Consider the following 22,552-nt stretch of genomic DNA (forward strand, 5'->3'; position numbering starts at 1 on the left):
TCATTTATTTTCTCTAAAGTAGAATGGTTAACTAAACAATCACAAATATTTTTTAAAAACTCAATTCATTATTTTACAGTTGTCAGCATATTTTAAATAGTAAAACATTATAAATTATTTCTCAGCATTTATTACTAGATTTGTAGATTTTTTGGTATGTGGTGTCTCTGGAATCAAAGTATTAGGTTAAGGACAATAGTTTCAATATCCATCATCTACTTATCCATCGTATATGTATATGGATGTATATAATATGTTCCAAGATCTTTCTTAAAAGAAATCATAAATGAATCCTCCATATATGAAGAAGCTAAAAATAATGCTAATATAGTTGAAGAGCGCCCTATATTTGCCTGCTACCATTGTGACTTTACTGGTTTATAAGCCTCCTCAACAGAACCTCATCTAGCAGTTGGAGTCTAAAAAGCACAGCTTGAGACCTGTTGGGCTAGCAGATGAAAAGTGAATAAGAGCATTTGGAAAACTCCTTCACCTAGTACCCTCAAGTCCTCCTGTTACATGTACATAGTAGGTAACAGGGATATTAGTAAATGGGTTGAAAGTTTCCCCTTAATCACTGACTTGTGAGCCATATATGTTACTCCTGAACCAAAGAAGATTTTGACTTTCTTCACCATCCCATTTGTCTGTGATGTGAAGGACTCTAGTCTATGATCATTTTTGACTAGCTGGAGATAGATCCCTGTGTGGAAAGAATCAGAAGACACTGGTTCAGAGTTCTGTGTCTCATGGACCTATGAAATTAAAAAGAAGTGTGAGAGACTAATAACATGGACTTCCCAATGTTTTATCCTGCAATAAAAGGATACTTTGAAGGACAAACATTAAAGGGTGGTTCAGAAAGCTTTGATATTTCATTTAAAAAGACATTATAGCAGCAACATTTTAGAAGACCATAATCTCAGAATTGTTCAAGTGTCAATACTGTTAACTACCTGAACAGAAGAAAGGACATTTTCTTTTTGAAATCAACTTGAGGATTTAATCTCTGCTCTGCTGTTATTTCCTATGGCCACCATGATTATCTTTCTGAATATTGTCTGTAAACTAGAGTTTTAAACACGTAACCATAGGGCTGTGAGCATGCAACCAACGAAGAGATGATGCTTTCCTCTGGTGCTTGATAAATCCTGGATGCTCAGTAAACATCCATTTCATCCTTCCTACATACCTTTCTCCTTTCCTCTTTTACTTATCTCAGAGAGATGCTTTGGTGATCAAGTAAGAAAATAACAGGAAAATTCTTGGTGAACAAAGATTACTATTGAAACTTTAAGTTCATGAAACATAAGGTACTTTCCTTTAAGCACACACCTTTTCCTTTTTGTAAAGTGTGTGAATAATTGGTCCAGTAACACTCAGGAAACAAGCCTAGGGCCTTTGAGGCCTTGTGTCGCCTTATGGATAAAACTATATACAAAATGTAGATGTTATTTTGATATATTCTATCCATATAGTGAATCTAATCTTTCTTTTGCATGCTTTGAAAACAAAGAACATTAACCAGTAAGCTCACAGACTTTCCTGCGTGTTAAATTCTATGAGATGTAGTTATAAAGTCCATTGGAGTTGTAAAGTGTTTTCAGTTATATTGCATTAAGTGCTATTGCATTCAATCTCACCGAGCTGTTAAGGTGTTTTATAATGGGATGTAAATATTTATGGCCTGTTTGAGAATAACCAAAGAAAAGTGCTTTTCATTATTTTACTTTATATCCTATTAGCCAGATATATCATTTAGTGTTTCAACTCTTTCAGGGCTTGGGAAAGTGATGTCAAATTTGAGGCAATATGTGGTTGAGAAGGAATTTGGCTACTTTGTTACTGTGTCAAAGTTTTGTTTTGCCTGGTGGGGTAACTGCTGAGCACATACTGTATTTTCTTTGTGTTCTATTGGTACTAAGTAGAGCTTTAACAATTCTTCTATAGGGGTCTAATGAATAATAACCGTCCACAGCTAATAGGACACTCAAATTTCTGCAGGGAGATCTGGGATATCACATCTTCAACCTGGTGTGGGTACTGCTCAGATAGGATTTTCAGTTGGAGAAAAGTATTTCTGCTTTGAATTCCTTTCCCTTAAAGAAAACCTGAAAAAAATAGCACGTATTTCTTTAAGAAACAAATTCTGTCTTTAGGACTCCATCTTGGTTCTGAAATTTTCATATTTAAATGGCTGTTGTAACAGTCCAAGGTAGGTCATTTAACTGCTTTTAAGCTACTGGGGAAAGGTAAATGTGGAAGACATTTTTTATTAAGGAAGTAAGAAAAGTTGATCCTATTTTTGTGATTGCGTAACATACTTGAAAACATTTAGTTATACAAAATAGGAAAGGTTAAATATTTTTAAATAACCACTTTGTTCTCAAATCTGTCACTATAGTTTTTGTCAGATAAGTTTAAATCCTGATAATTGGTTTATGCCAAAGGACAGAGGACAGTCATTTCAAAGGTTTTCTGTTCACAGACTATTAAATTGCTAGAAATAACAATCACAACAAAGTGTCACATAATTTAAAAAGAATGTGATGCATGTTTTTAATCAGAACAACAAAAGCAACAACAAAAACACCCCTCAAAACAAGTATGGATATACCAGTACAGTGCTGAATCCAGCAATGGCCACATAAAAGGCAACTGCTCAACCAGGACAGCTGTGAATGAGCTCTGTACCCCTCACATTCCCCCATCTCATAAAAAAAGATATTTTCATTGGAAATATGGTTACAAATGTAAATCACTGATTTCTTGCACGACCATGACGGCACTGTAGTAAATATCAAATTGGTCCACTTTAGGTCTGTAAAAGGATTCTTTCAAACATGAAGACTTGAGAGCCACTGTGAAGCTGCCTTTATTCAGATTCTTTGAAATATAAAGCGGTGATCTTAGACCACCAAGAACTGTAAGGCACGCCAACTGATGTTTATAACAACTTAGCCTTCCTGTTCTTCATATCTGATTTTATTAAATGTCTGTCAAGCAGGATATTTAACTTTGATGTTTTCAACAGGAATTCATTGTCTTTAACTTTCATTCTATGCTTTAATAGGCTGGTAATGAAAAGAATTACTTGCATGTTGATTTTATACCTCAGGCAATTGCTACAAAGAAAAGAAGTCTTAAGTTATTGGGGTGGGATTTCCCTTCTTTATAATAAATCCTATCAGAAAAGCTAGAGATATCATAAACTAATTTTCACTGGCAGATGAAAGCATTTATTATTATTTATGAAAAAGGATCTATTTAAAATGGACCCCTTGTCAATATAAAATAGTTAAGAATTTAAAAGGAAAAACAGGGCTACTTTTATGTGATGTAGATCCTAGAGACTATGAAGAAATCAGTTTTTTTGCAACCTGCAGTTAAGTCCTGGCAAACCCCAAAGAAAAATTAAGGCAAATTATAGTACAGTAAAGCAGATTAAAAACAGATAACACCTTAATTTGATGAGAAATAACAAACTAGAAAAATTAAATCAATAAAGTTTCACTGCAAAAATTTATTGTTTTTAATTTTCAACATAATTTTTAGAGTTAAATTACTTAATTTGAACTCAACTCACTAAGTCAATAAAGGTAGGATGAATGAAATAAATTTGTTGTTTTTTCAAACCATGAATTAAGCTCTGAAATTACTAGTCTCTTCTACCGATTTGGAAAGAGGCCAGTTTTATACATGAACTTTCACACTCTCGTTAAATGCATTTACTGCATAGATCTTAGACATTGCCTTGTCCAGGTCAAAAAAAAAAAAAAATCACTAAGAAAACACTGAGTGAAGAATTTCCTTTACTTCTCTCACTAATCATACTACTTTCTAAACTATGTTCCAGTTTTGAAATGCTCTAACTGTGGATCATTTTATAATGTAAACAGTTTATTTTCTACTCATGTTTTTAACAGCTATAATGAGGTATAATTTACATACTATAAAAATCACCAGCACTATCCAACAATGTTTGGTAAATTTACAGAGCTGTGGCAACCATCACCACAATCCAATTTAAAAATTTTATTCATACTTACATTGTTCTAATGTTGTTTTTGTTGTGGTGGTTATTTTTCAGTATGTTCAGTACCTGCTTGTCTGTGAAATAAGCATTTTAATAACTGGATGAAACAGGAAGGGAGCCAGGCATGGCGGCACGTGTCTGTAAAGCCAGATATGCAGGAGACTGGGGCAGGAGGATCACAAGTTTAAAGCCACTTGGGCAGCTAAGGCTACCCTGCCTCAAAGTAAAAAATAAAATGGGCAAAGAAGGGCCTGGGATTTAGCTCAGTGGTTTTGCAGCCTGCTGGGCAAGCACAAGGACCGGAGTTCGATCCCTGGTACCCCCCCAGAAAAGGGCAAAGGATGCAGTTCTGTGGTAAGGCATCCCTGGGTTGAACTGTATGTACTTCAAGGGAGGGGGCTATCTAGACAATAGAACTAAGATTCATTTATTTATTTAACAATTTCTGAGTCTTTAGTATGAGTCAGGTATGGAACAAAGTGCTTATAGTGCTTTCAAAAAAGTACTTAAAAATATTTTGCAGACATAATCTAGTGGGTGGAGAAAAAAATCTCATTTACTACCGAAACCATGGTATGGTGGCTATACATAGAGCCTGAGGGGAATGCACAGAATAAGCTCAATTCAAACAGGAGTTCAGGGAGGACTTCCTGGAGGAAGGGCATTTTGGAGGATGAGCAGGCAGTAGCCAGGCAATGAAGAGCACTAGTGCTTGAGAATGAATGCTTGGCCCTTATGCTCTGGACCTGTCTCTGTACATTTGATTTGGGGCACTCAGCAGGCCTAGAATCCAGGCCAAGGGAGGTGAGGGGAGAAGTGAGGGCGGGGGAGAAAACAGGTCCAGGCAGCCACATGGCCCTACACAGGAACACAGCCAGTCTTTGTGCCCCAGCAAAGAAAAACAGGTTATATGTTAGATTGTCCTGGTTATCAAGAACATTATATATCGTGAGATTTAGCTTCCTTCCATTTCATTGGATGGAAATACCTGAGTATACTTGGCATTTATGTGAGCAGATAAATTCTCTTTTTATCTTTCAAGATCAACACATGATTGTCTGTAAATTTGACTTCTATATTATCTCCGTGTAGTTCAGAGTCCCTAATTCTAAGAGAAAGAGAGAGAGATTATTTGGTAATGTATTTGATAGAAAAGAAAATGAGAGGATTTTCTATTTCAGTGTTTAAGTTGACTCTCATTCATTATTCTGAGATTCACCCAAGGTCAAGGTTTTGAGGAAGCTAAGGGAGGAGCCCAGGACAGATGGATGGACTTTGGGGTTACTGGACACTGGACTAACGCCCTGCTGAACGTGGGGCTCTGTACTCTTTGAGTGTTGACCCTGCAGATCTAATATGTGTGTGATCACACTGTGTGCTTCTTTTCTCTCACAGCTGAGAAGCCAGAGGAAAAGGGCTCCATCTATGTGGCTTCGTCTGGCTGTAGATAATTAGGATGTCTGCTCTGTGCATGGACGCTCCAGGAGCAGAGCTGGCTCAATCCATTGGTATGGATTGTTCTGCTGGTGTAACACGGTGGTCAATTACTGCCTATTCTGTTAAGCAGACACTTGTCTCAAGATAATTGAAACACAACTGGAGTCTCTGACGAGTCCATCCTCTGCAACAAATGTGAACCCCTTCCAGCCAGGTAAAACTCTTTCAACAGAAAATATATTTTGCTCCATTAGTTGGCTATCCTTCTGGTCAGATAAAATGAGTAATTTCCAATTAAAGTTCAAGGATGGCTTCAAAGAAATTTTTCTTCAGAGAGCCAATTCTAAACATGGATGGTCTTTTTCATCACCTGAATCTACATACCAGAAAACCTCTTGGACAGGTGGAAAGGGCAACCCCTCTTATCTGGTCTGACACTAATAAAGCTGTTAATAAGGTTCAAGGGAAACAACAATGGATAAGAAGAGAAGAGGTGGATTCCTTAGATGAGGCCTATTAAGGCAGACAGATGTCAAGTTTGATCAATTTGGTAAACTTGAGGACTTTGGCAAATGTCCCTTCTTATTTCTTAATGCCCTTTTCACATTGCATCATTTCATTTTGCATAGATGTACTCATTCTACATAGATAATATACAATCAGGGCAGTATTTATTAGTTTTATTTATCAGTACCTTAAAAAATTAGAAAAGCTTCCTAGTGTATTGATTTTTTTAAATTTAAGAATGAAACTATACACAAGGATTTTTAAAAAAAGAACACATACAATTTATATTGAAAATAACAAAGTATAGCTGGACTGAACTTACTTATGGTTTGAAGAAAGTGATTTAATATATACCTAGCATAGGCAGGGCTACCTTGTGTCTTGGGTTAATGAACTATGGCATGTCTTTCGACCAGCAAGTTAGAATTCATCGAGTTGCCTCTATAGTTCTTTCTTGCTGCAGTGGCTGATGCCTGGAAATCTAATGTTTTAGGGTTAGAGATTTTCTTCTTTGACTTGGGACTTTAGAGGTCAATGAGTAACGACTTTAGAAAAGTCACACCTGAGTACTTGGATGTTTAATATGTTCTTAGAGTGGATTCTTATGGGTGGAGGAGAGGGAATGTGGAAAACAGGAATCAGCAACAGTTGAGCTGGTGTCGTAGGGTTACTGGGAAGAGACGAGCAGTGAAAGGTGAGGAAGTGAAACTGGGCCTTTGAAAACCGACTTCAACAGCATGCTTGGGTTTGAGCAGATTTTTGGATTCATTAATTCTACTGGTAAACATTTATTAGCTACCCACTCTAGACTCAGTAGTGCATTCAAAATTATCTGCTGTTTGCCTTTTGATTGGACCTCGCAGATTATGGAGGGTTTTTTTTACTTAAATTCTTTTATTGGTACATTTTAGGTATACAATACATTTACATTGTTCATTGGGTGCTTGTACCTGTGCTTGATGCATCTTGGTTCTTACTTTTTCTCCATTTCCTGTGCTGTCTTCACCCCCTCCACCCCTCCCTATTTACAAAGACTTTGTTTCCATTTTTTCCTTTTCTCATAATTTTTCCTTTCCCTTCTTTCCCTTCTCCTTCCCCTCCCACTTCCCCTACCACTTTGGACCTTTTCTTCCTATTTCACATTATCAATTATTCATTTTAGTCATTTTAATCCTTATTTACCCTTTCAGTTTCTCACACTAGAGAAACTACTTGGTATTTACACATGTGGGTCCTATTTATTTCACTTAAGAGTATGTTCTCAATATGCATCCATTTAGCTATAAATGTCTCTAGTTTCTCATTCTTTATGGCTGTGTAGTACTCCATTTTATAAAAAAACCAGAATTTCTTTATCCAGTCTCCAGTTGATGGGCACTTGGGCTGCTTGCAAGCTTTAGCTATTACAAACTGTGCCGCTATGAACATGGGTGCACATATATCACTGTGGTATGATTCTTTTAATTCTTTGGGGAAGATACCCAGCAGGGGAATAGCTGGGTCAAATGGGACCTCTAGTCCTAGTTCTTTGAGGTATCTCCATACTGACTTCCACAGTGGTTGCACTAGTCTACACTCCCACCAACAATGGAGAAGGGTTCCTTTCTCCCCACACCCCCACCAGCATTTGTTATTGGTTGATTTCTTGATAGCAGCCATTCTTTCTGGGGTGAGGTGGAATCTCAATGTTTTCATCTGCATCTCTCGAATGACCAGTGATATTGAACATTTTTTCACATATTTGTTTGCTGCTTTTACTTCTTTGTCTGAGAAATGTCTGTTCATTTCAGATGCCCATTTTTGAATTGGGTTTTTGAATTTGAGGGGTCTGATTTTTTTCAATTCTTTATATATTCTAGATAGTAGCTCTTTGTCTGAGGTAGCATAGCTGGATACAAGGTCAGCATTCAAAAAACAATAGCCATCTTATACACAAATAACAGACTCACTGAGAGAGAAAATAGGGAAATAATTCCTTTTACAATAGTATCCAAAAAAATGAAATATCTAGGAATCAATCTAACAAAGGAAGCAAAAGACCTCTACACAGAACACTACAGCACTCTGAAAAAAGAGATTGAAGAGGATATAAGAAAATGGAAAGACATCCCTTGTTCCTTGGTAGGAAGAACCAATATAGTGAAAATGGCCATACTTCCAAAACTGCTATATAGATTTAATGCAATGCCAATTGAAATTCCAACAATATATTTCACAGAACTAGAGAAAACAATCCAAAAATTCATTTGGAACCAGAAGAGGTCTAGAATAGCAAAAGCAATTCTAGGCAACAGAGCCATGGTAGGGGGTATCACAATTCCCAACTTGAAATTATACTACAAAGCTACTGTGATAAAAGCAGCATGGTATTGGCAAAGAAACAGACCCAAGGATCAGTGGAATAGATTAGAAGATGCAGAAACAACTCCAGACACACTCAGCCATCTCATCTTTGACAAAGGAGCCAACCACCATCATTGGAGGAAAGATAGCCTATTTAATAAATGGTGTTGGAAAAACTGGATTTCAACCTGCCAAAGATTAAAACTAGACCCATATCTATCACCATGCACTAAACTAAGATCGAAGTGGATTAAAGATCTAAATATTAAGACAGAAACACTAAACTTGCTGGAAGATAAGTGAGGTAGAACTCTTGAAGACATTGGCATAGGAAAAGACTTCATGAACAAAACCTCAGTAGCTCAGTAGACAACCTACAATGTGGGAAAAAAATTTTTAGATTATGCAGTTTTTAAAAGGTTGCTGAATAAGAATAATCTACCAAACCTAACCTGCCTTTAGCTCCCTGAAGTGGGCCTTCTAACTGTGGGCTTCTATTTTGCCTCATTAGAAATGAGAAGATACAGCTTTTCTAGTCACTTCTAAGTAAAATGTACAAATTTTTAATAAGCTGACTTCTATATTCCAACTGAACTTGGATAAATACAGATTCCACTTCGGGAACATCTCAACTTCAGGTAGGGGGTTATTGGAACAGTGGGAATCATTATTCTACCTCCCTCATGAGGGATTGTGAGGATCATAGGCCAAGTGTATTTAAAGTACTCAGAATGTATTTTTTAAAAAGTTTATGTATTAGTCCATGTTTGTAGTATATAATGTTTGCATTCTTTGTGGGAAATTAGTACATGCACATAAGATATCTTAATTCCTTTTTTATTCCCTCTCCCTTACCTCCCTCCCAGCACTATCCATCTCTTGATCTGCTTCCTTTTATTTTTAAAGTGCCTTAAAAATTTATTAAAAGGCACAATGCTCGGACAAATGAGTAAGCCCCACAAGTGAGGGTTTTATTGTTGCCCAGATTGGTAGGAAGAGAAACACAGAAGAGACCCATGAGGAAGTCAGCACCTGTCTAGCCAGGGGTAAAGATGCCTAAGGTAAAGTGAAGGTGTAGAAGCAGGAGTCATGTTAGTTTTTCAAAGAGCAACTACTTATTGTACCAACAACATTCCAGTGACAATACAAGCAATCAAAGCAAACCAAACATTACCCTAATTCAATTGTTACCTCAGATTCTAACGGTGCTTTAAAATTTGTTCACAATTTTATCTCTTCCTTGTTTACATGCACACATAATGAAATAACCATACTACAGACATGATTTTGTGTTGTCTGCTTTTTACCTTATGTAATTAAATTACTCATTAATCTGATATTGTACACTAAGTTGTAGATCTTTTCGCTAGAATGAATCTTGTAGCAATGAAAATCTCTGTGCTTGTAATTTTGCTCATGTTTCAGGCTGTTTCCTGGCGAAATGTCTCAGATAGGAATTCCTGGTTAAAATATATGAACATCTCTCATCTTTAAAGGTATTATGAAATGGCTCTCCACGAGTTTTACCCCAGTTTGCACTGCCACGAGTAGTGAATGGATGGATGCAGGCTCCTCAGACAACCTCATGGACAATGGCGAGCCCGTCCCATTATTTTTCATTTGTCCCCTGCAATAGGTGCAACATTTCTTTTAATCTGCATTTCTTCGATAGTGACTATGGTCGGATAGTTCCCTATGTTTGTTTCCTAACTGTATTGCCTCTAATATAAAATTATTTGTCCTGGTTTTCTCATGTTGGAATTAGAGTACTGGAGGGGTAAAGAAGAGAGCCTACTATGCTCAGACCTGCTCCTGGCACCCTAAATGCACTATCTTGTTTAATTCAAGGAGAACCTCAGACAGCATGGTATTCCTACGCACATTTTGTAGAATGAGAAGACTGAGTCTTGAAGAAATTAAATTTCACACTAAAAGTTGAATTGCTGATAAGTGGCAGTAGTTAGACATTTTTCTTATCATTTTATATGAGTTTTTAAGTAATATAAATATTAACTCTTTGGGGAAAATATTTTCAGCAAATATGGATGACAATCTGTTGTTTTCTTTTTTCTGAAATTATGCTATTTTTTACTCTGCAGAAGCTTAAAGTTTTTCCATAAAATGATGGATTTGAGAGATACTGGAGTGGTAGATTGGGCCTTAGTTTCTGCTTTATTTTGGTACCAAGATCAGTTCAGGAAAAATCAGAAGAAGCCAGTAGACAGAGCTGTGTGGCGATCATTTGCTAATGATTCTACAGTTGGAAACATCTTCCAGCCTCTCCAGTGACTTCATGGGATGGGAAAAGATACCCGGATCCTATCAGACGCTATCTGTGTATGAGCCTTATTCCTGAGCTACTTGCTGGGTGGTCTTCAAGTGCTGTGTGGTCACTATATTACTTGCTTTATTCACTCCTGCCAAATGATATAAAGAGCCTCATGACAGGCCATGTACAAGGCTACTGGCCCTCCCAATAGAACCATGGAGGGAATGTGGCTAGCATCCAGTAAGGACACCGTCATCATTTGTTGAAGTTGGTATTATTTTTGTTCAGAAGGAAGACAGTCTCACTGAGATGGATGGAGAGGCTAAGAGATTGTAGCTCTGTTATCAGGAGCACCAGTTGAAAGTCTCCAGTGGTCTGGAAATGGATGGTTTGGGTGAGATGAGAGCAGGGTTAGTAGTACCAGAGGGTGTTTTGAAACAGAGGAGTGATCAAAGTTCCCCTCTTAGGGTAGAAGGGCTGTGTGTTCCATGCCTGATTGGCATTTCCCAGCACATGACCCAGTCTGGTCTGTCTCATCATGCAGCTGACTCTACTGCAGCTGCCAGGGGCTCGACTCCACCCCCCACCCCCAGCCTGGACTGGTAAGGTAGGAAGAGTCAAAGATTCAGCAAACTCCTTGCCCAGGAGGCTAGGTCCAGAAAATAATTAGGAGAAGTCTTTTCAGCTGAGGAAAAGTGAACTCTGAAAAGCCAGGCTTTCATCCAGGATTGCCTGGGCTGTTAAATTCTGTGCAGCTCAGCTTTGTAGACACTGGCAAAGTCTGGAAAAGCACTTTTGGCTTGTTCCCTCATCACAACACAAGATAATTGCTTATGTCTCATAAGAAATAATGGCTGTTGCTTTATCTCACCCTGAAAGAGTGATGACTATTCGCTGATCAGGAGAAGGACTGAATTCCTGGTCTTAAACACTCCCTTTCTCAGGTACTTCAAGGGCCAGGGGCCTTTTGAACAAATGACACCTGAGAAGAAATACAATTTAGAAATGCCCTTCCCCCTGTTTTCATGTGACCTGTCATGGGTGATGGCTGTGGTGGATTGGGGTCTGAGCTTGGAAAGTCACAAAGGCCCAGGGACCTTGTGTAAGTAGGATGAAGTCAAGGGGTGATGGTTGACGACATCTTGTAAAAATTTTTTTATTGTTGTTTTAGGCTTTTTAAAGTGGAAATATTGAGCTTGTAGGACAGGATATTAATAGGAAGCTGAATTGGCCCAAATAAATTCAGGAAGAGCAGATGGGACACCCAGAAATCTGACACGGCTCCTAAAATGAGCTGGTCTATGGTTTTGTGGTTAATTGGTGGGTGGCTGGTGGCTATGCCACTCCGTGAGTTCCCTGAAGAGTTGGAGCCACCCCAATAACATGGTCTCCACCATTTACCCATAATATGTACTCATTATTACAATTACCTCAATGCTTTCTCAACTGCATCATTTTTATATGCTTGTCAAAGCCGGTGTTGTCTCTAACATTCTCAGCTCCAACACAAGCTAAGCCTCATATGTTTAAGATGCTGTGTATGCAGTTGCACTTCTGTAACTTGCACTGGTGGGGTCTCCAACTACTTTCCATGATAGTGACGTTGATCACTGACCAGCTGTCCTTCTGCCAAAAGGCAGCAGCCTCTGTCTTTGGGGTGGCAGAGATCTCGAGGCCCACACATCACACCACGGGTTTATTGTAACCTTGGGACTAGTTAATCCCAAATACTGTCCCTTGCAAACTCCTCTCCTGTTACTAAGATGTCCCTTTCATCTTCTGACTTCCTGCTTCCTGCATTCCTGTTATTTATAGTATCCCAGGAACAAACCACTCCCAAATTTCTCAAGAGGATTTACAGTTGCTACTTGCAATTCCTCACCCAGTTCACGCCTTCATCTCTTGCAGTCCGTGTTCTGCTATAACCCGTCTGCTCTTCTCCCAGAGGTGAACAGTGACATCTTTGATCAGTCCAGAGGCTGTTTTCTCAGCCTGTGTTATTTTGATCAATTTATCCCTGTCGGGGATCCATTTTAACCTGACTCTTGGCCTTGGGGACAGTGCATTTTCTCCCCTTCTTTCACTACTGCTCTTTCTTGGCTCTCTTTCTTCTTGTACCTCCAAGATATGAGTGATCCTGAACTACTTACTTTGTCTGAACAGGTTCTGTCAGTGACCTGACATGGGCCATGATGATCACTTCCCTTTGGACAAAGGCCACATCTCTACTAATTTCAAATCCCTCAAGCACCAGACTCACATGCTCAATGTTTGGCTTACACTTCACTTGTATGATTATTGGACTTACCCCTCCCCTCCCCCCTCATGTATGCCTCTGCTGCACCAACTAGCGGATTATTCAAAGGAGACTTTCCATGTGCGAGTCAAGGCAAGTGTGGGCAGATTTTTCAATCTTCATTTTTATTCCCATTCTTATCACATTATTTTACATCCTTTTTACTTCTTGCCTGAGTTTTTGCAATATCCTTATCAGGGTTTCTCAACTTTTATTACCCACCCTCGAGGCACATAGCACACTAGAATAATGGCTTGTAAAGACAATGATTTTCAATTACCTGTAGTGAATGGGATGTGGGAAACATTCCTCAATGGGAGCCATACCAAAATTGTTGGGCAAGTGCAAGGTCCCGAGTTCTTTTCCTTGTACCAAAAATAAATTTGTTGGGATCTGAGTGTACAGATTGAAAAAAGCCCTATAGGTGATTTGCATATGTCCCCCCTGGAGAGATATACACATCTCTCTCTCTCTCTCTCTCTCTCTCTGCCTCTACTATCTTGACATTGTTCTTCTACAGATTTTGTGGTCACTTTTCATTCTTTCCTATAAGCTTTTGACAGATTAACTTTTTTGATTCTCAATAAAGACTAAGATACAATTCTTGCTGAATATGGTGGCACAACCTGTAATCCCAGCTATTTGTGAGGCTGAGATAAGAGGATTACAAGTTTGAGGACAGCCTGGGCAACTTAGTGAGACTCTGTCTCAAAACACTAAAAGGAATAAGAAGGGTTGGGGATGAAGTTCGGTGGTAGGGCTCCCCTGGGTTCAATCCTCAGTACCATGGGCAAAAAGAAAAAGATATAATTGGATTTATTTTTTTTGGTACCGAGGATTGAACTCAGGACCTCTTGCCTGCCAGGCAGCACTATGTCTCTGAGCTAAATCCCCCGCCCTATAATTGGAGATAGATCTTTCTCAAAAGGGAAGGAGATTAAGGGATGGAGACAGAGGGTGGAGAGGGGAAGGAAAAGGGATGATAAAAGGAATTAATATGTGTTATGTACATGTACCAACTCCACACAAGGAATATAAACATATGCTGCAATCATGTACTAATAAAAAAAAAGAAACAATTCTTTCCTCCATGCTTCTTGATCGAATACTAAACATTTCAAACTTCTTAACATTCCATCCCTATTGAACTTTGTCATTATGATATCTTAGTTCTTCTGTAGCTACTCTAAATTGCATCCAGACCAAGGAATTTCTCCGAACACCTTAAATTGCTTCAATTCTGTTTGGACCACCTACCCCTATGGAAAGCTCACTCCCTTACCTTTGCCAGCATCATTTCCACCAGGATGTCTTATGGCTCCTGGGCTTGGAAAGGCTCCTGCTTGCAGCTCTCTTTTAGCATGTGCGCTGCACTTACTTGTAAAGGGCATCTTTTTCTCTTAGAATTTTCAGTACCATGTCTTCAGAGAATTATATCTTGACTTTTTATTGCATAGAGTACCTAGATTTTGTTTCATTCCTTGTCTTTAATTTATTCTCCCTCTCCAATAAAAAAATTAAAGTGACTTATTACATTGAATATAAACAAATCAGAATATAAAAACAATTTTAGGTACCATTTAAATCAGGTGTCAGCAAACTATATACATGTTCCAATCCAGACCAGAGCATGTTTTTGTAAATAAAGTTTTAGAAACCCATGACAATGATTCTGTGTTGTAAATAAAGTTTCATTGGAATGTGGCTACAATCATCTGTTTACATATTATCTACAATTACTTTCCTGCTGCAGTGTCAGAGTTGAGTAGCTCATAGAGAGATCTTATGATTACAAAGTCTAAAATATTTACTATTTGGCCCTATAGAATATTTTCCAATTCCTACTTTAGATCAATAATTCTTAACTGAAATGAAATTAGAAAGGGGACAAAGGAATGAGGGGAAATGAACCCTAGGGTAAGGATGTAAGAGAAAAGTCCTTGTTTTTGTAGCAAACCAGTTACTGAATAGAATCAGCTGTTCTCTCCAGGTGACATCCCCATTCAACACAAAGGCCCCTTTTTGGCCTTTTTCATCCACTCTGGATCAATGCCCTATAGTTGTAGTGAATCAGTGTTACTGAAATCCTGCACTGTATCTTACTAGTGTGATGGGAAGGAAAATGATGAACAAATTGATTTGGAGAAGAAGAGGGAGAATAATTACACCAGAGGCTCTCAGTAAACAAGTCATGGGGAATGAATAGTAAATTTAGATTTTTGATTTTCAGCTGTCAAGACAAAAGTAAAATATGAAAGTTAGATAGTTCCCCTTGTTTTAAAAAAGAATAAATTTCTCAATGCTAAAGTCCAGGAGTGGTTCTTTGAATTGTCTCTGAGAGACATAGTGGACAATACATTCAGCTATGTTTTTGCAAAAGATCTAGCCAATATATTGAAATGGCAAATTCTCATTACATTAAATTGCAGTTCGGGAAGTAGGTTAGTATAGTCCAGAGACATTGGTTTTTGATACCTTAATTCGTTATGAGAATAGAGCTTAAGGAACCCAGAGAATAGAGTAGTTAGGTGCTCCTCCATTGGAACACTAGTTGGCAGGGTTTGGCAGGCTGAATACAGGTCAATCAAGAATAGAGTTCCAGTGAGTGCAGCAAGTGCTGTTTTCTGGGCTTATGACTAAAGAGTGATCCGTAAGCAGGATATAGGCCTCAAAGAACACCTAGCATGGAAACAGAGATTCCATCTGCATTTTTGCCCAGCTGGCTGACCAGCTCAGCTCAGCGTGGTGGTGAGTGGTAGAGATGCGAACCAGAGAAATTTTGTATAATCCTGTGGGGGCAGTAAAATAGCTGAATACAGAGTAATGATGACGGTAAGTAAATCGTGAACTATCACTTTAGTATATATGATTATTAACAGCTGCAAAAGTCATCTTTAAAAAATTATTCTGGAGTTCAGAAAACTGAATGATGTTACCCTAAGTACTGTACCCACTTTTTGTGCATGTTTAATAATTATAGACAGAGATTAGAGGTGGGCTTGATTCTAAAGAATTAACATTTGGGCACCTTTTTGCTATGCCTCCAGAAAATAATTCAAATTAAAAATATGTAGGTGGGGCCGGGGATTTAGCTTAGTGGTGGTGGTGCCTGCCTCACAAGTGCAAGGTCCCGAGTTCAATTCCCAGTACCAAAAAATCCCCCCAAACCCCCCAAATACATAGGTGTATTATGTTCTATATAAATAATTTTAAAGATAAAGAAACCAAGGCTTATATTACATCAGAAATACACATTTTAAGTGACAAATGCTTCCAAAGTTTATGGAAGGTTTTTATAAAATGCATATGAAATCTGTGTTTCCTTCTCTTTATACATAGTATGTTCCAAGGGAACAAAAATATTTGTTGAATATTGTATAAGAGGATGATTCTATTTTTAATGTTTTTAAAAAATTCTATAAAAGATGTTAGTAGTAATTCAGTATAATTTTGGATCATGTCATAGAAGGTTGTAGTTTTAGTAGGTAAGTCAATATATTGATAAAATGATTTTATCAATGATATTCATTTAACAATATGACTAAGATGTCATTTCTCAGTCTAGCCTGCTCATGGTAATCTTACTCACATGATGTTGTTTTCCAAGCTCACTGAAAGCAGGGCTTTATCAGGTTGGTTTTCTTTGGGATTTTCAAGTTATAACTTCTGGCATAATCTAGGCACTGTGACAACCAAAGAGCAGGGTAGCACTCAGCCCACGCTACAGCTGTTGTAGATATGGAGGAAAATGTGTTGCTGTTGGTAATGAAGCAGGGCTCCCTTAAGCTCTAGATTTCACTCTCATAAAGAAGACTCAAAGAGCAGCTCACATTTTTTGAATAATGTCCCAATCAAATACTACATTAGGGAAGTTTTTACAGTTTTTACACTTTTACTACTGCTCACCTATTTTGTTTGAGGGAGCAGGTAATAGAGTGAATAAGAGCATGCCTTCCGGCATCAGACTTCTTGGATTCAAATATGGATCCTGCCACTTACCTTCTGGGTCTTGGTTTTCTCATCTGTAAAATGGTAAGATAATAATATTAGAGAGGTTAAATGAAATAATATATTTGGTTTAACTAATTTATTATTTTTACTAACCTGTAATGCATTCCAATGTAATTATTCACATTGTTTTCAAGGTCCATGTAACATAACTTGTAGGTAATGATTCTAGTGATAAAATAGTTGCCCTTTTTGGTCCAACTGTCCAATATTTAATATTCAAGCCATGCTAAGTAAATTTAAAAAATTACATTTTTAAAGTAAAAGGCTAGAAAAGAACTTTAGAATTTAAAATGCATTTTTTCCTACAAAACAATGATATTAATTTAAAAATAAAAAATGATGTTTGTGTTAGTTTTTCTAAAGCTTGATTTGCAGTTCAAATAATTTTTCCTAATTGCATCTAAAGATTTATTTTGATAACTTATATGTGGAATAAATTTGTGAAGGACCTTATCTGATTGTATGCTCATAATATCATTATTTCTAATTATATATTACTTTAGGATCAGGTGTTGTCAATATCCTCTCAAACATTTAAAAGAAAAAGGAAACATTGAATCTGAAACATTTTGATATGATATCAATAAAATGTCAAAGTTTTCTTTTTATTTTCTTTATTCAGATATTTGGTGGCACAGAGATTCTGGGGGCATTTAAAGAATGATGTAAGCCCAAAGCACTCTTAATTTTGGAAACTCTATCCCATGTCATATCAATTCTTTAAAATTTACTCATTTACTAAATTAAATATAGTTCACACATAATTATGTAAGAGTTGAATGAAACTATAGCCAATGATTGTATTTTATAGAAGTGTAATTGAGCATTTAGATTTCAATTCTGTAATTTATTTTATTATTTTGGAATCAATAATTTTTCTTCTAGGAATTCAGCATATTTATAAGTCCTTTAAAAAGCAGCTAGGATTCAGACATTCCACTTACCATGTTAAATATATTTTAGGAGAGCAATCTAGGGGAAACCATCCTTACCTTATTGATTCTTCAACAGGTCCTAACTGAACACCTCCTTTGGTGTCCTGTCCTGGCAGCAAAGATCATGGGTGACCACAGCACAACTTCTGCCATATGGAACAAAGAAGTGAGTGAAGAGAGACTTAGGTGCATATTTGCCCTTCTGCATCATGACGAACAATGTTGATGCTTTGAAGAAAATATATGAGAGGTATGGTGGAAAAATTTAATTCAGTTTCTATTTTAGATTCTGGGCAGGCTCAAAAAAGTCTTCCCCAGGGTTATGAATTTTATTTGCATCTTAAAGAATGAGTGGGAATAAGCCGGGTGAAAATCATTAGGATTTGGAACACAGATGGGAAAGTCTTGGACGAACAGTACAAGCTCACCATGAGAAAAGGTGAAAATGGCTTAAGGTGAGAACAAAGAGATAGTAATCCCAGGGCATATAGGCTCTCTTGGTGTGTGAAGATTTTATCCTAAGTGCAATCTAACCATGGAAGGTGTTCAAAAAGGGGAATGGCATGTTTAGAGGTCTATTGGAAAGCACCTTCATCTATAGAAAAGATTAGAAATGAAAGTGGAAAATCTGTTAGGAAGTCATTGTAGCTGCCAGGAGAAGGATGCTAATAATCTAAACTTGGCAGTTAGTACTTTTGAGAAAAGCGAGATAAGAGTCTAGAGATAAAGTCCACAGTCTAGATATGGGATCTCTCAAGTTAAATTTAATTCTGAGGGTATTGGCCTGGACAATACAGTATGTATAAGTTAGGTGCTAAAATGGAGTACATTCAAATAATAGTCAGTATGAAGTAGGAGAGATCAGAGTTGAGTTTGGACTTTTGCAAGAGATCTGTGGGACAACCAAGGAGAAACATTGGATATTTTAGTTGATTATGCAGATTTGAAGCTAGGAAGAAGAGGATAGACTAGAAATATAAACTTCATATGCTTGGAATTTAAAACAATAGGTGTAAATGAAATTGCCTATGGAAAGAATCTAATATGTGAAGAAAAGAGTGTGTACAATATTTAACATCAGGGAAAGGAGAAGCTGGGAAAAAAGATTAAGTTAGAGAGAGAGAGAGAGAGAGAGAGAGAGAGAATGATATAGAGAGAGGATAGAAAAACCAGGAAGAAGGTGTTACTATTAAGGAAGCCAAGAAAAAGAAGAAAGAATCACATGTATTGAATACACTGAGAGGTTGAAAATGATTAAAAGGAATAAAAGTCTCATTCAATCCAATAACGTATATAAGTTTTATCAAGAGGATGTTTCCAGTGTGGGCAGATACCTGACTGGAATGGATTGCAGAGGGCATGTGAGGCAAAGAAGCTGAGTCCAAATATATAACTTTTGAGATTGTTTTCTATACAAGGTTCTCAAGGGAAAGAATAATAGATGAAAAATGATGGAGTCCAGATTTTCTCCAGACTCCCAGGCTGGACCTACTTGATCTTATGTGAATGATGATGAAGAGATTAAAGATTAATGATGCTGGAGACAGGGTTATAGATAAGGTTTGGGGATTGGAGTGGAAGGCATAGGATTCAGGGTCCATGGGTAAGCCTCGGTCTTTGAAAGGAGAAGGGATACTTCTTTGAAATTGGAGAGAAGGGGGTAAATGGCTGCAGGCATTGTTTTTGGTGTTAGGAGGGTATATTTAATTGCACATTGAGCTATATTTATAAATAAATGCTCATATCACAATCATGACTCATATAGTCCAATGAAAAAGAGAGAATGGAGTTGTGTAAATTGGGAGTATTTCTATGTAAACATCAGTTCAAGTGCTCCTATTTTCACATTTGCTTTAAACAGAAGTGCCTTTAAATTGAAATAAATGCATCTTTTCTTGCATTTGTACTTCTGTTGAGTGGTTATTATATTGTTATATTTTCACTTTTCTCTTTTGGATCTGATCTGCAATACATCACTTTTGTATAATCCTACCAATCAGAAGAAAAATCATTCTCTGTATACAAATTTTCAGTGCTCATAAAGACACTCCTTTATAATATTAGAGCCTTCCACTTTGTCTAGCACTGCAATTTACCTCCACCTGTAGTTGTAGAAAGGAACAAACTTAATTTTACTTTCCACTTTTCTGACAGTTTTAAGGTTATATAACTGTAACTTTGCTTCCTCTGGCAGTTCCAAAATGTTGTCAGGCAGCCAATCTATCAAGCGTAACAGGATTGACTTTAAATTCAATGATTTTGTCTCATTCATCCCTGTAACAGCAAGGCAGCTACAAAATTATATCCTACATGTCAGATCCTATTGGTATAGTCTTTCAAGATATGTCTTGCTCTTCCTTCTCATGCAAAGATAGAGTTACATTACAGGTCAGAGCAAAGTTACACTCTGTGATCCCTTTCCCTGCCTCACCAGGGTTCCATGTATGCCCAGATCATTTTCTGTACCTGAGCCTGTATTCTGTGTGTCTTCAATTGTCCTATTTATCATAATAATGGTAATTACTATTATTCATTTGAATAGCATTTTACAGGTTTATAGTTACAGTTTTCAAGACCCTTTCTCAGGTTTTTCTCCTTATGAAAGAGGAGAAATAATAATTATTGGTTATCCTCAGACTCCAGATGTAATCACCAAGGCACAGAGAAATTAAAATGGTTTGCCTCAAGCTACAAACCTGTAACTGCTAGAACTGAGATTTGCATTCTAGTATTCTGGCTCCAGATCCCCTGGTTTTTCCAATGGTATAATGGAAGGCACAGAAGCTCTGGAGTCAAATCTCAGTTCATATTCTGGCTCACAAACTCAGCCTCAGCTTTTCTGCCTCTGACTAAAAAGTGGACAAGTAACTGAATTTATAAGATTTTTAAAAGGAACAACAGATATTTTAGGTAAAGTACCTATTAAAATGCAGGTACATGGTAGGACAAAATAATCTTTTATTATCACTATTAGTGATAATTGAGCTTAGAGCACTGAGGACATAAGAAATCAGCATAGGGCCATAAGCATTCATGTTCAAATATACCTCTAGAGGATTCTAATTCTAACCCTCCTGTGGTGATAGTCAGGAACTAGAGGAAGTTTCCCTCTAAAAACCAGGGATAATTGACAGTAAATTTATCCATACTTTGGCATCTCATCAGGGATGAAATAATCCTGACTCACTGCAAATAAGTGGTGGATCTCCTCCCTAGACAAAAAAAGTCCCTGTTTATCTCATACCCTCTTCTCCCACACCCCCTTTCTACTCAGTTCTCTCAGTCTAAGCAGAAATGGAATCAGAATTGACAATTTGCTCTGATCTCAGTAGAGATGATTGGTATAGCTTTCATTTGAGGTTTGTTTGACTGCTTATCATTCACCCTTACATAATTTATTTTGGGATAACTAAGCTCCCTTCAAGAGTTGGTCTCAGTGGAAATGTTATTTGCAGTACTTACTTATTACTATGGAAGCTGAAGAGTCCAGATTTTCCCTCTCTCCATCTCCTGCTATCTAAACTTGACCAACCTGCCACTGTGTGGGTTGGTGGTTATCTGAATTCTGAACATCTGGCATTGGATAAAAAGAGCAGTCAGGGCCATTCATGTTGTGCTGCTCAAATTCCCTCTGTACTGACATCATGACTATGGAGCCTGCCTCCCATAGCCAGGCTTGCATCCATTCTCAAGCTCCCCACAAATTCTATGAGCCCTTTCATACCTTTCTAATTGGCTTCCTTTAACTGAATTAATCCACATCTGCTTTCTCTTGTTGGTAACTGAGAATTCCAATTACTCTTTGCATAATTGGTAGATGTCACCCAATCACTCTATAACAGTGTTATAGTTTAAGAAAAGGTGTTAGAGGGCATGGAAACCTTAGAACTAATAGGTAGAATATGGTAATAGGTAAATTATTGGAATTGATTATGTGATCCACTCAGCGTGATGTCTTGGAAAGAGCCAGAAGACTTATGTTTGAATTCTTTTCTTTTTGCCAATAAGTAGCTACACAGCCTCAAGCAAAACCCTTTCCTGGATCTTGATTTTCTTGCCTGTAAAAGGAAGGACTGGGACTGAAAAGTCACTAACTTTTCTTTTATTTAAAAGGTCTATGATTCTAACCATCTTGAAGATTGACTTTATGTCATGTGTACAAGCTGTTGAGTTGGCTACAGTAGTGTTAGGGGCCCTGGGAGTTTACAGATTTGGTCATGGCTGTGAATCAAGAATAAGTTAGGCATATTTAAGGGGCAGAATCAGAGGTCAGATGCTTTTATATTTTTTAATTTTAATGGTTGATAATGTTGGGGCCATAATATAAAGTTCTTAGCTAGAGGATGAGAAATTTTAGCTGTGTCCTATGGCCAGTAGGGAGCTACTGGCATCCTTTCCTAAAGCAAAAAAAACAAACAAACAAAAAATAGCACACACAGGTTTGTCTCTTTGGAAAGTGAAAATTTCTACTAGATTGACTGGACCACAGGGAATTCAGGAAAGGGATACCAGCTGGAAACCCATTGTGATGATCTACATATTATAAGGGAATGCAGCTGAGTTCTAGGATGGAGCTGATTAAAAGGAGAAGGTCAGGTAGGTCTGCAGATGCGGTCCCAAGGTCGCCAGTCACACTGAAAACACCAAATCAGCCTGCTGCAGACAGGCAGGTCTGCTGATGGGTCCCGAGGTCGCCAGTCATACTGAAAACATGTAAT

This window comes from Heterocephalus glaber, unplaced genomic scaffold (genome assembly GCF_053883595.1).
Source record: "Heterocephalus glaber isolate CG9 unplaced genomic scaffold, H.glaber_assembly_v1.0 deba00001097, whole genome shotgun sequence".
In the NCBI taxonomy this organism is placed as follows: Eukaryota; Metazoa; Chordata; class Mammalia; order Rodentia; family Bathyergidae; genus Heterocephalus; species Heterocephalus glaber.